This window comes from Quercus robur, chromosome 4 (genome assembly GCF_932294415.1).
Source record: "Quercus robur chromosome 4, dhQueRobu3.1, whole genome shotgun sequence".
NCBI lineage: Eukaryota > Viridiplantae > Streptophyta > Magnoliopsida > Fagales > Fagaceae > Quercus > Quercus robur.
In genome coordinates this window covers 66,987,065-66,999,878 of record NC_065537.1, presented here as the reverse complement: position 1 = coordinate 66,999,878, position 12,814 = coordinate 66,987,065, and positions in this window count along the sequence as shown.

The following is a 12,814-nucleotide window of genomic DNA, read 5'->3' as shown; positions in this document are numbered from 1 at the left end:
ATTTTAGTTTCACACATGGTTGAGTAAAGACATTCTATTGGTGAGCACATTAGACATAATGGTAATGCATGTCATATAGATTGAAAAGAAAAAGGCTTAAGCTCAAGGCAGGGATTACTTGAGGTGTAACTACAAGTGGCTTGGTAGAAGACGTGATGTGAAGGAGTTCTTTTTTTTGGGAAATGAAGGAAGAAAAACGGAGGAGATTTATTAGAATATTCACATCTAAGTAGTGTGGCAGTGTAGTTTTTTAAGTGGTAAATTCTCACATTGGATAATCACGATAAGAGTAAGTGGTTAATATAACATAATTTGGCCAAAACCCATAAAGTTAAGCTTTTGGGTTAAGTGGTATCCTATTGTATATATAGGTATGTACTTGAATAGGTTGTAATAATGACATTTGAATTTGGAGAATATTGTTTCATAAAGTGAAAATTCAAGTTCTAAAATTTTCAAAGTGAAATTAGAAATTCAATATATTCGACTAATCGAAGCTTTTGCTCGATCGATCGAAATGATGGAGAAAATAATCCGGAAGTCATTGGATGATTCGATCGTTATTCGATCGATCGAAAAGAACATTCGATCAATGCTCGATTCCTCTCGACTAATCAAAACTCATAAAACTAAATTTTTTACCAAAATTTCTGGTAGCTGTTCTGAATGTTTGAAATGGTTTCAAGTTTTGTAAACAGTTTTATGAAACATTTAACTCTTCATACGTGTCTTTTGATGAAAAATAACCCTATGGATATAAATAGAGGCTTATGTTCACTTCAAAATAGTAAGTTAGAGAGAAAGACAAGAAATCTTGTTGTCATTCTCTAGAATTGTTATCTATAGAACCCAACAACTTGGTTGTATCCTAAGGAAAAGTTTGCGATAACCCTTTAGCAACAACCATATGAGAAAATATTGTCTAAGGATAACAATTTTGTGCCTCCAAGTTATCTATTTCTTTTTGTTTTTGTATTATACTTATTCTTCTTTTAGTACTTTGTGTACTATCCCCAACAATCTTAGACAATATTTACTATGATGGAAGGAACAAGTGATGTTTCAGCACTGAAGATGTTGAATCATGAGTTGGTGAAATTAGATCACTTTGATGGAACCAATTTCTCTCGATGGAAAGATAAGATGAAGTTCTTACTTACTGCACTGAAACTTTTCTATGTCGTGGACCCGAATTTGATGCCTTTTCCCTACTGCAAGTGATGAAGACATTGATGAGATAAAGGCACAAAGAAAGAGAGAAGGAAGATGAACTGATTTGTAGAGGGCACATTCTCAATACTCTTTCGGATCGTCTCTATGATCTCTACACATCAATGAATTCACCGAAGAAGATTTGGAATGCTTTGGAGGCAAAGTCCAAAACTGAGAAAGTAAGTACAAACAAGTTTATTATTCATAAGTACTTTGATTATAAAGTGCATGATAATATCTCAGTTTTGGATCAAGTGCATGAGTTATAGATATTGGTCAATAAACTCCGTGATTTGTGAATCAATATTCTTGAATCATTTCAAGTGGGAACAATCATTGCAAAACTCCCACCAAGTTGGAATAATTTTAGGAAGAAGTTTTTGCATATGTTAGAAGATCTCACTTTAGAACAATTCGGACATCATCTCCAAATTGAAGAGGAACCACAATAAAGCAAAGGTTCTTGGAAAGGGTACCATTGAAGCGAAAATGAGTTCTAACAAGATGCTGATCTTAACCAATGTTTTTTATGTCCCTGATATCAAGAAGAATCTTGTATCTGCCAATTTGTTATGTAAGAGTAGTGTAAAAGTTGTACTTGAATCGAACAAGTTAAACTTGTCCAAGAATGGGATATTTGTAGGAAATGGATATGCTACTGATGGCATATATAAAATAAGTATTATTAATAAAGAAGTTTATAGTTGTGCTTATATTGTTGATTCTTCGTATTTGTGGTATTTGTGGTGTGCTAGATTAGGACAATTAAATTTCAAATGCTTGAAATTTATGTCAAAGCATGGTATGATTTCAATTAAGCATGATGATGAAAAGAAATGTGAGATTTGTATTCAAACAAAGATGACAAAGAAATCTTTTCTAAGTCAAATAGAAATTCTATTATGCTTAAACTTGTACATTCTGATGTATGTGAATTGAATGGTGTATTATAAAATAAAATTATTTTACAAAATTTAAACCTCGTGTGCGTTTGAGTACCACTTATTTTGACCACTTGAGTTTGGATGCCGCATAATTTGTAGCTTGTTGAACTGTTCAAAGAGGATGAATTATTTCCCTTAAATTTTGACCAATCCTATAAAAAGACAAAGAAACAAAAGAATCGAAGCTGTCATTAGGAAGTTTGTACTTAAAATAGGATGATCTTTATTATAAAATTCTGTATGTGTATATATATATATATTGATAAATAGGGTATGAAACCGTTCAAAGAGGATGAACAAATGCACGTTTAAGTATTACAAAGGGGACAACCAAAGATAGCTATTAGCTAGTCACTCATGGCTCCGCCTTGCGGAAACGAGAGGAGGTGGTCGAGGGCAGTAAAGATGACCTCTTACTTGTTCTTTCTCATACCAATGTCATCAGCTGGAAATAGAAACACTAACACCATATTTGGTAAAAAACAAAAACTAGAGGTTCAGCAGCAATTAAAGCGCCTTAACAAGCCCGCTCTTAAATCCATCAAGGTTATTAATCACTTCATTTAACATGTTTGTGTTCTATATAGTATTTTCTGCTTTAGTCTTACAAGTGTCATCACGTTTGTGGGTTATGGTGTCTACATGACTCCCATGTACAATAGCAATGTAATTTTATTACAACACTAAGAAGAATTCAAACTAATATCAATGTGTGTGTGATGAGAAAATGTATCTGATATAGAGCCCGGATGGAGATATAATCGACTGCATAGATATCAACAAGTAGCTAGCTTTTGATCATCCTTTGTTAAAAAATCACACAATTCAGGTAACTAGTTTAATTAACTAAATTTCATTTGGTATCACGAATAATTTGATACTTATTGTACGTATGCCATGGACCGGGTTTGCATTGGTATCTATGCCAAATGCAATAGATGAGACCAAGTTCTTACCCAGAAGGGTTTTCGTTTGATGAAATCAATGGCGTCCCTTCAAACTCCGAGCCCGAATTTACTCAGCCATGGCACTTGAATGGAAGGTGCCCAGAAGGAACTATTCCCATAAGAAGAACTAAAGAAGAAGATTTATTAAGGGCAGGCTCTGTAGCAAATTTTGGAAGGAAAAAATACCATACCATCCCTCATGCTCAGAGTAATAACGATCCAAATAATTTCCATGAGGTACAACTTAATTTTTAACCAATATTATTAATAGGTTTGAGCTCAATGGTATCTACTATAATGAAGGACACAAATCGACATTCATAACCTTTATTTTTCTTGCTGAGTTTCTAGCATGCAACGTATGGTGAGGCTGGAGATAAGTATTATGGAATGACGGCAGACATGAACCTGTGGAACCCCCATACCTAGGAAAGAAATGAACTTAGCTTATCTCAATTCTGGTTGATAAATGGTGAATATGGTCACGATCTTGATTCCATTGAAGCCGGCGCGATGGTATATGTAAGGTTGAATTTATTCAACCATCTAATTGGCTTTATTCCATGCCAAATTTGCTTGTAATTCAGCATTTAGTAACCCTGTATTTAGGTGGGATTGTTGTAAGGGTAGTGAGTGAGATAGAGTGAAGTTTACTCAAGAGTGTGCAAGAAAACAGAGTGTCGCGGCTGGGACTCGCGGGTGGACTCGCGGCTTCAACCCGCCAGAAGATGCACACGTGCCAAGCATGCTGGAAGATGAACAGTCATGCTAGCTGGAGCACTACAGGACAAAACAGGACAACTGGCCATACGGTTAACTCGCGACTGGATCTCGCGACTTGGTCAAGCCGCGAGGTCAAGCCGCGAGCCACCCCTGTTTTGGAAAAACCTGACGTTTCGCATTCCTCTTCACTCCAGTATAAATACCCTTTTAACCCACAATTGAAAGAGAGCTTCCAGAGAGAATTTTGAGAGAGAAACCCTAAAGAAAAACCAGATTGTTTCACCCACAATCTCTACCTTAGAGTCTCATCAAATTCCCTCACTCTCTTCCTCTCCATTGTCAAATCCTTGAGAGGCATTATACCAAACCTGGTTCTCACCATTATCATCCCTGTGAGACAGACGTTTGGAGTTCTGGGAAGCAGTTAGGAAGGAGCCAATATTCATTGGTTGATGCTACGGTGTAGTAGCGGAATCCGGAAAGCTAGAAAAGAAAAAGGTTCGGCGCAACCTCGTTGGAGCAAGAAGCTTGGAGGGCTTAGGTGCATTGGGTAGATTAGGCTTGGAGGGTCTATTGCTGTTCTTGTATCCCAACTGTATTTTCTAGTGGATTGATTACCGCTTGGAGGGCGGCGGAGAGGTTTTTCGCCGAGGTCTTCGGTTTCCTCTTCGATAACACATCTGGTGTTATCTCTGTGTTTGCATCTTCCTTCCTTTCTATCTCTGCCTTTACATTATCTGCTGTGGTTTATTTTGTTGTGGCTTAGATAGTTGTTTAACCAATTCCATATTATAGCATATGTTAAGTTTCCGCACACTAGTTGTTTAACATATTGCTTGTGTTGATTAAGTTGGTTTTTGGGGGTCTAAACGTTCAAAAGTGTTTTTGTACACGTTTTTGAACTCTCAATTGGTATCAGAGCGGGTACACAGCTGTTTGGTTTCATTACCATTGTGTGATCCTTGACTCCCTTTCTTTTTGAGATGGATAGGTCTCAATCCCTTAATGCACCTCCATATTTTGATGGAAGTAATTATGCATTTTGGAAGGTTCGTATGAGAGCCTTTTTATGCTCTATTGATGAATCCGTGTGGGATGCTGTTGAGATTGGTTGGACCAAACCTGAGGCAGCCAAATCCACATGGGATAAGGCAGCACTTGCTGCATCTAATGCTAACAGTAAAGCACTAAATGCTATTTTCTGTGGTGTGTCTCCAGATGAATTTCACAGGATTTCTCACATTACCATTGCCAAAGATGCATGGGAGATTCTGGAAACAACTTATGAAGGCACGAAGAAAGTAAAAGATACCAAGTTACAAATGCTGACCACTCGGTTTGAGGAGCTCAAGATGAGTGAGGATGAGTCTTTCGACTCTTTCTATGGGAAGTTAAATGAAGTGGTTGTCAGTAAGTTTAACTTGGGGGAGAAGATGGAGGACTCAAAGATTGTAAGGAAGATCCTTCGATCATTGCCGGAAAGCTTCCGTGCTAAAGTGACAGCCATTGAAGAGAGCAAGGATCTTGATGACATCAGAGTACAGGAGCTGGTTGGCTCTCTGCAGACTTATGAGATGTCGCTGCCAAATCAACGGAAGAACAAATCCCTTGCTCTAAAGACCACTAATGAGAAGGTGGAAGATCAAGACTCATCGGGAGAAGATATGATGGACAAGGATGTAGCATATCTTGTTAAAAATTTCAGAAAGTTTTTGAAATTAAAAACAATGGAAAATTTGATGATAAGAGAAAATTCCAAAATTCTGGAAGGGAGAAGAGGGACTTCAAGAGGAAAGATGGAAAAGAATCTCAATCCACACAAGGTGTCACTTGTTTTGAATGCAACGGGCATGGACACTTTAAGAAGGAATGTCCGAACTATTTGAAATCGAAAGGCAAGGTGTATGCCACGACCTTGAGTGATTCAGACTCGTCCGACTCAGAATCTGAAGAGAGCTGTGATGGAGAAGGGAACTATTCAGCTTTCATGACTATCGCTCATGCTGAGTCGTCGGATGAGTTGAATTTGCTTGTTCAAGACCTTGGAGATCATAGTGATGATGACTCACTAGGAATTGTCAAAGAATCAGAAGCTGAAGAAGAAGAAAGCACAGCAACTCTTCAAGAGAATTATAACTCACTCTTGGAGAAATCGGGTGAGTACACAAGGGTGGCCAAGGCTGCTGTGAGAAAGATGAAGAAGGCTGAGGAGGACTACAAAAGTCTCCTAATCCGGTATAGGGAGGCCAAATGCGAGATTGAAACTCTGAATGGTGAGCTGTCTGAAGCTTACACTAAAGTGAGATTTCTTGAAAGTGAGGTTGTTCAAGCAAATGCAAAAATAGAGAGGGTCACCACCAAGAAGCTAGATGATGTTATATCATCTCAAAAGAGCTTCTCAGACAAATCCGGACTGGGATATACCGGAGGAAGTAGTTCAACTGGAAATGTCACTAAAGAAGTGAAGTTTGTAAAGGCCAAAGATCCAGTTGTAGCTGACTCTACTGGTGTGAAGCTCAAGGTGGAGGAGAAGAAGAATGTGGTGGACCAACGTATGCTGAATCATCGTAATCAGTCTGTGGGCAGGTCTGAGTCTCGTGCCAAGTCACGTCCTCGACCACAAAGAGGTCCTAGAGGAATGTATGTGTGCCATTATTGCGAACTTCAAGGGCACACTCGACCAAATTGCCAAAAGCTGAGAGCAAAGAACAGTGCAACTCCTCAAAGGTCAGGAGGACCAAGAATTGATAGGAGAACTTGGGCAGGGGATCAACCTAGAGAGCAAAATGGAGATCCCGGAATGATGAACGTGATGAAGATGATTGGTGCATTCACCAACTGCTTGGAAAGCTTCTCACGAAGGTTTGAAAGCCCTAACTCCCGTACCCAATCCTTTAAGGAAATCACCCCAAACGCAAGTGACGTGTGGGTGAAAAGGGGTACTCATGCATAAGCATTACAACATATCCATGCATTAATACTTCCTATGCTTTGTGACTATGTTTGTGTGGTATGCTTGTTGTTTTTGTTTTTGGTTGTTTGCTTGTCTTCTTGTGAATATTTCTTAATTGTGTTTTATCAGTCTTTTTGTTTCTCGAGTCAAAAATCCAAAAATTACATAAAAATTTGAAAATCAAAAGGCTTGATTGACTTTGTTGAGTTTTTGTCTTAAAACTCGTTTTTCCTTGTACCTTTGTGCTAATGGCTTTGTGCATTTTCGAGCATTGCTTGTTTTCATGCACTCATATCACTATGGGAAAAATCTTGAAATCTATGTGATTGTTGTAAATAGATCTTCAAACGTGTCATGAATGATTAGTGAATGGTTATGTTGATCTTGAAACATGCATAGACTTGTGTCTATATCTCTTCCCACTTTTTATTGTTTTTGCTAAAAAGAGCTCACCAAATGTAAATCTCCAAATGAAAAGAGATATTGAGCTGCAAAAGCCTGTCGCACATTCTAGTATTTGACTAGGAAAAAGGGTAAGCGACCTTATATTAAAAGTGAAATTTCATTCAAAAAGGCCAAAGGCCTGTTCTTCAAAGAGAAATGTTATATATCCCTCTCACAATGAGAGATGATTGCCTCAAAAGATCAAATGTTATGGCTGAAAGTGGAGTCAAATGAAAAGCTCCAAGTTATGTTATCAAGTTATGTGGGAGGTCATATATTCATATTTCTATAATTGAGATTGGTCACATGATCTAGTGCTAATTGTGTATGCCTTGGTTGAATTGATCATTGAAGCTTCACATTAGACAAAGGACTATCTCATTGTTGATATCCACACACAACACACAAGTTTATGTTCAATAAATGCCATATTCATTTGTGTGATTGTACTTGATAAAATGTGTTTTCACATGCTCAATCTTTGTTAATTCAAGCACAAAAATATTTTTGAGTGTTTTAGGTGTTTTTGGAAAGTATTTTGTTGGAAAAATCTGAAAATTTCAAAAATACAGTTTTGCCCTGTTTTGGCGGCTCAGTCACGGGTATGGCAAGTCGCGAGCCTCAGTCGCATCTTCGCTGGTCAGTTTTGGCGACTTGTTCGCGAGTGGAAGGTCCAGTCGCGAGATTCACTCAGAGATTTTCGCGGCTTAGATCGCGACTCACTCGCGGGTAGACCTTCCAGTCGCGAAAAACACTTAGAAAAATTTTTCAAAATTTTGTTCTTGAGTGCTTTGGCGGCTTGAGCTGGCAACTGTGTGGCGACTTAATCCAGTCGCGAAAATCGCGTGTTTTGCAGAAACAGGAGCAGTTTTTAAACCTCTTTCAGTTTTCCCTCGAACTTTTGTAACTGTTCGTCTTCTCTTAAAACTGTTGTTTCCTTCCAAAACTCTTCGTGAATCCATTTTTCAAACTCCTTTGGTGCTTCGTCTCTTCTACAAATCATCAAGAAAAGGTATGGGTTTTTGCTTTCTCAATCTCAGTTTCTTTTTCCTGCATATTTCTGTTACTGTTTGGACTGGTATTGTATTCATTATACTTATCTCTCTGTGTAATGGGTATGGAGTGTCTTGTTTGATATTGTTCTCACCTGTTTTCATGCTGAGCAGTCACAATGTGTATTTCATTGTTCTGTTTTTGACTATTATTGAATCTGAGAATCTTTTCTGAAATGGGTTTGGTGTCTATGTGACTTCCTCGTTACACTTGCTGAATATTGATGTTGGTGTTTGGTTTTGGTTACTGAGTGGTTATGATAACATAATGTTTGTCACTCATCCACGTGCTCCGGTGTGGATGTTTGTTTTCCTCATGATTGAAATATTTTCCCCATGTTCATGCCTCTGTTGAAGTGATTTATGCTATCTGCTCAAAATGTTCAAATGCTGTTTCTTATTGCATATCATGGTCATGTTAACCTGTCTCATTGACAGTTGTGATGTCTCTCTTTGTCTTGGTGCACTTTTACCAAGTTTGATGCACGTATTAGTTTGTGCTTCTGTGTATTGTTGGATGTTTTGGTTGGGTCTGCACTATATTCAGTCTGGGTTTATATATTGAAATATTGGTTATACTGAATCTTGTTGACAATCTTTTGTGGGGTATTGTTGCTTGGTTCTTTTCTGTTGGTCTGTTCTCTTGCAGATGTCTCGTCGATCTTCCAGGGGTAAAGACATTGTTGCTGACGAACCAGCATCCCCAGTTGCTAAAAGGACTCGTCTATCATCTCAAGCATCTCAAGATCCCAATGAGGATAGATTCAGAGTTCCTCTTAACTCACACGCCTACTCAAATGTGTTTGACAAGTCAACAACTATAGTGGAGCGGGTAGTAGAGTTCAACACCTTAGGGACTACTTTCATCCCTCGAATCTTTGAGAAACGAGACTGGGCAAACTTGTTCGGAAACTTTGATGATCCAATGGATGAGCTGGTCAAAGAATGCTTCTCCAATGCATCTGATCTTGGACCTATCCTCGTTTTCTGGGTCAGAGGAACAGAGTTTAGTGTTACCCCAGACTCCATCGCAAATCTTCTCGGCATCACCAGACCTCAGAATGTGAATTTAACTCCCTATGATGAACAAAATCCAGAGGTTGGAGAAATTTTACAAATCCTAGGACACGATCATGAGGTGTCTAGTGCAGGAACTTCCATCAGCACCGCAAAGTTTGCACCTGAACTGACCACACTGAAGTTGATCATGTTCACCAATCTCTACCCACTGTCCAACACTACATTCATCAATCTTGGGAGAGCTATATTTCTGTGTGATCTCATTACCGGAGCCCCCATTGATATATGTGCTCACATCTACTACAACTTGAGGAAGACTGCGTGTCGATCTACAGCTCGAGGAATCATTCCATTTTGCAGTCTTGTCATGAAACTTATCCTTAGTGCAGGCATTACTCCTCCTGCAGATGGTAAAATGTTGACTCGTCAACGTCCCATTTCTTTGTTCACTCTTCAGGCGAGCAGAAGTCACTCCTCCAAATCACCAAGAAGTGCTCACATCTCTCCGGTTACTTCATTTGCCCTTGACTCAGAGACACCTGCACATACCACATCTGCATCTCATGCTGTTCCTGAAGCTTCGCCGGCTGGTATTCCACAAGCACAAACTGCTTCTCATACTGACAGAGTCGGCAGTGTACTTGAGCACATTCAGAAACGCGTTGATGAGCTTGTGGCACTTCTCTACTCCACAAACAACCATGTCCAAATGCGACTCGAGACTATGGAGAATCAGCTAGATGAGATTCAACGAAAGTTGGACGAGAGTCTTTAGCTATTCGTGACAAAAAGGGGGAGAGCATTCAGTAAGGGGGAGAAAAGTTCAAAGGGAAGTGTGCATAGTGATAGGGGGAGTACACACATACTTTTGTTTTTCGTCTTATCTTCTAAACTTATGGTTCTTATGGTTTTGATACACTGTGCTTTGGTGTATAACTGTTTCTAACTCTTTTCATATATTCTTGGTTTAATCTTTAATATATGTTGATGATGTTATTCAGGTATTTGTTGGTTTGTACCCATATGCTTTTGTAAGCTTTTAGGGGTTATGTTTTTTGCATAGTTTGTAGGCTTTATGGTATGTACCATGCTTAAGTGCAGCCTTTATGCTATGTGTTGAAATCAGTATTTAATCTAAATGTTCTGCATTTTGGTTTATGTACTGTCACTCTTGTGCCCTTGTAGGATTGTTCCTAGATGCATATGCCATGTGAGCTATGCATTGGTTGAGTGTTGAACATACAAGTGTCTTGCCTTGTGCTTGTTAACTTGTATGTCCTTGTGTTCATTCCAAGTGTGAATGAGCACTGTGATCACTACCTTGTGGTGTTCACTTGGTTGATCAAGCCATGGTTTGTTTATTAACTTCATTTTTGCTTGATCTCATATTACCTGTTTCATATGCATTAATAATTTTCTGCTTACAATGATCATGGTGTATTGTTGTGTTTCAGGAGTTTATGTTCATATGATTCAAGTGCATCACAGCTTCTAGAGTTAGGTGTGAGTGAGTTTTGATCAACTGTTCCCAACTCACATGTTAAGTCTAGAGTCTGTTTTAGGGTTTTGTCACGGAATAGCCAAAGGGGGAGATTGTAAGGTTGAATTTATTCAACCATCTAATTGGCTTTATTCCGTGCCAAATTTGCTTGTAATTCAGCATTTAGTAACCCTGTATTTAGGTGGGATTGTTGTAAGGGTAGTGAGTGAGATAAAGTGAAGTTTGCTCAAGAGTGTGCAAGAAAACAGAGTGTCGCGGCTGGGACTCGCGGGTGGACTCGCGGCTTCAACCCGCCAGAAGATGCACACGTGCCAAGCATGCTGGAAGATGAACAGTCATGCTAGCTGGAGCACTACAGGACAAAACAGGACAACTGGCCATACGGTTAACTCGCGACTGGATCTCGCGACTTGGTCAAGCCGCGAGGTCAAGCCGCGAGCCACCCCTGTTTTGGAAAAACCTGACGTTTCGCATTCCTCTTCACTCCAGTATAAATACCCTTTTAACCCACGATTGAAAGAGAGCTTCTAGAGAGAATTTTGAGAGAGAAACCCTAAAGAAAAACCAGATTGTTTCACCCACAATCTCTACCTTAGAGTCTCATTAAATTCCCTCACTCTCTTCCTCTCTATTGTCAAATCCTTGAGAGGCATTATACCAAACCTGGTTCTCACCATTATCATCCCTGTGAGACAGACGTTTGGAGTTCTGGGAAGCAGTTAGGAAGGAGCCAATATTCATTGGTTGATGCTACGGTGTAGTAGCGGAATCCGGAAAGCTAGAAAAGAAAAAGGTTCGGCGCAACCTCGTTGGAGCAAGAAGCTTGGAGGGCTTAGGTGCATTGGGTAGATTAGGCTTGGAGGGTCTATTGCTGTCCTTGTATCCCAACTGTATTTTCTAGTGGATTGATTACCGCTTGGAGGGCGGCGGAGAGGTTTTTCGCCGAGGTCTTTGGTTTCCTCTTCGATAACACATCTGGTGTTATCTCTGTGTTTGCATTTTCCTTCCTCTCTATCTCTGCCTTTACATTATCTGCTGTGGTTTATTTTGTTGTGGCTTAGATAGTTGTTTAACGAATTCCATATTATAGCATATGTTAAGTTTCCGCACACTAGTTGTTTAACATATTGCTTGTGTTGATTAAGTTGGTTTTTGGGGGTCTAAACGTTCAAAAGTGTTTTTGTACATGTTTTTGAACTCTCAGTATATATAATTTCATCATCATCTTTTCTTTTAGGCGCATTCTAAATAATTAACTACTAATAATTTTTCATTTTCTTACAAAATAATTTTGTGTGGAAAACCAGGTTTACGAAAGTCTATATCAAGATAAAAACACTAGACTCTTCATATCTTGGACTGTACGTGTTTTAATATTTGACTTCCCTGCCAGCACTAGCCATGTTTACATATACTATTTCTTTTTTGAAAGCGTCTTTTTTTTAATCATGTCTACAGGATGATGCATATCAAAGTACATGTTGCTACAATCTATTGTGCCCTGGCTTTGTTCAAGTTGACAAACAGATTGCGATGGGTGCAACTGTCACCCTTTATTCCAAGTATGATGGTAACCAATATGCACTCAAGTTCTATGTTTGGAAGGTATAGTACAACATTTCAGTTAATTACTTTATTAAATAATTCTAATTTTTGGATAGACATATATGATCATATCATATGTACTTTTTTCCTCAAGAAAAATTCAGAGTAACAAATGTTATTGATATGTTTGAAATTCTTCTAATTTTAGTTAAAACAGTGTATGTTTTAAATTATTTTTTCCCGGTTTATGTATTTTTATATACAACTTTTTAAATTTAAAGTTTTTTTTTTCTATGCGAAATTTCTTTTTACCTAATTTATATTTTAAGACGGTGAATTTAAGCTGTTGTTCTACACAAAAAGATTCATTTGTTTTCTCTTTCATTAGTCTTTATACCATTATTTATCATTCAAAATATTACAAATTGATTTGCATGACATGTGCAATGAGGTAGGACATTAATGGAGGGGGA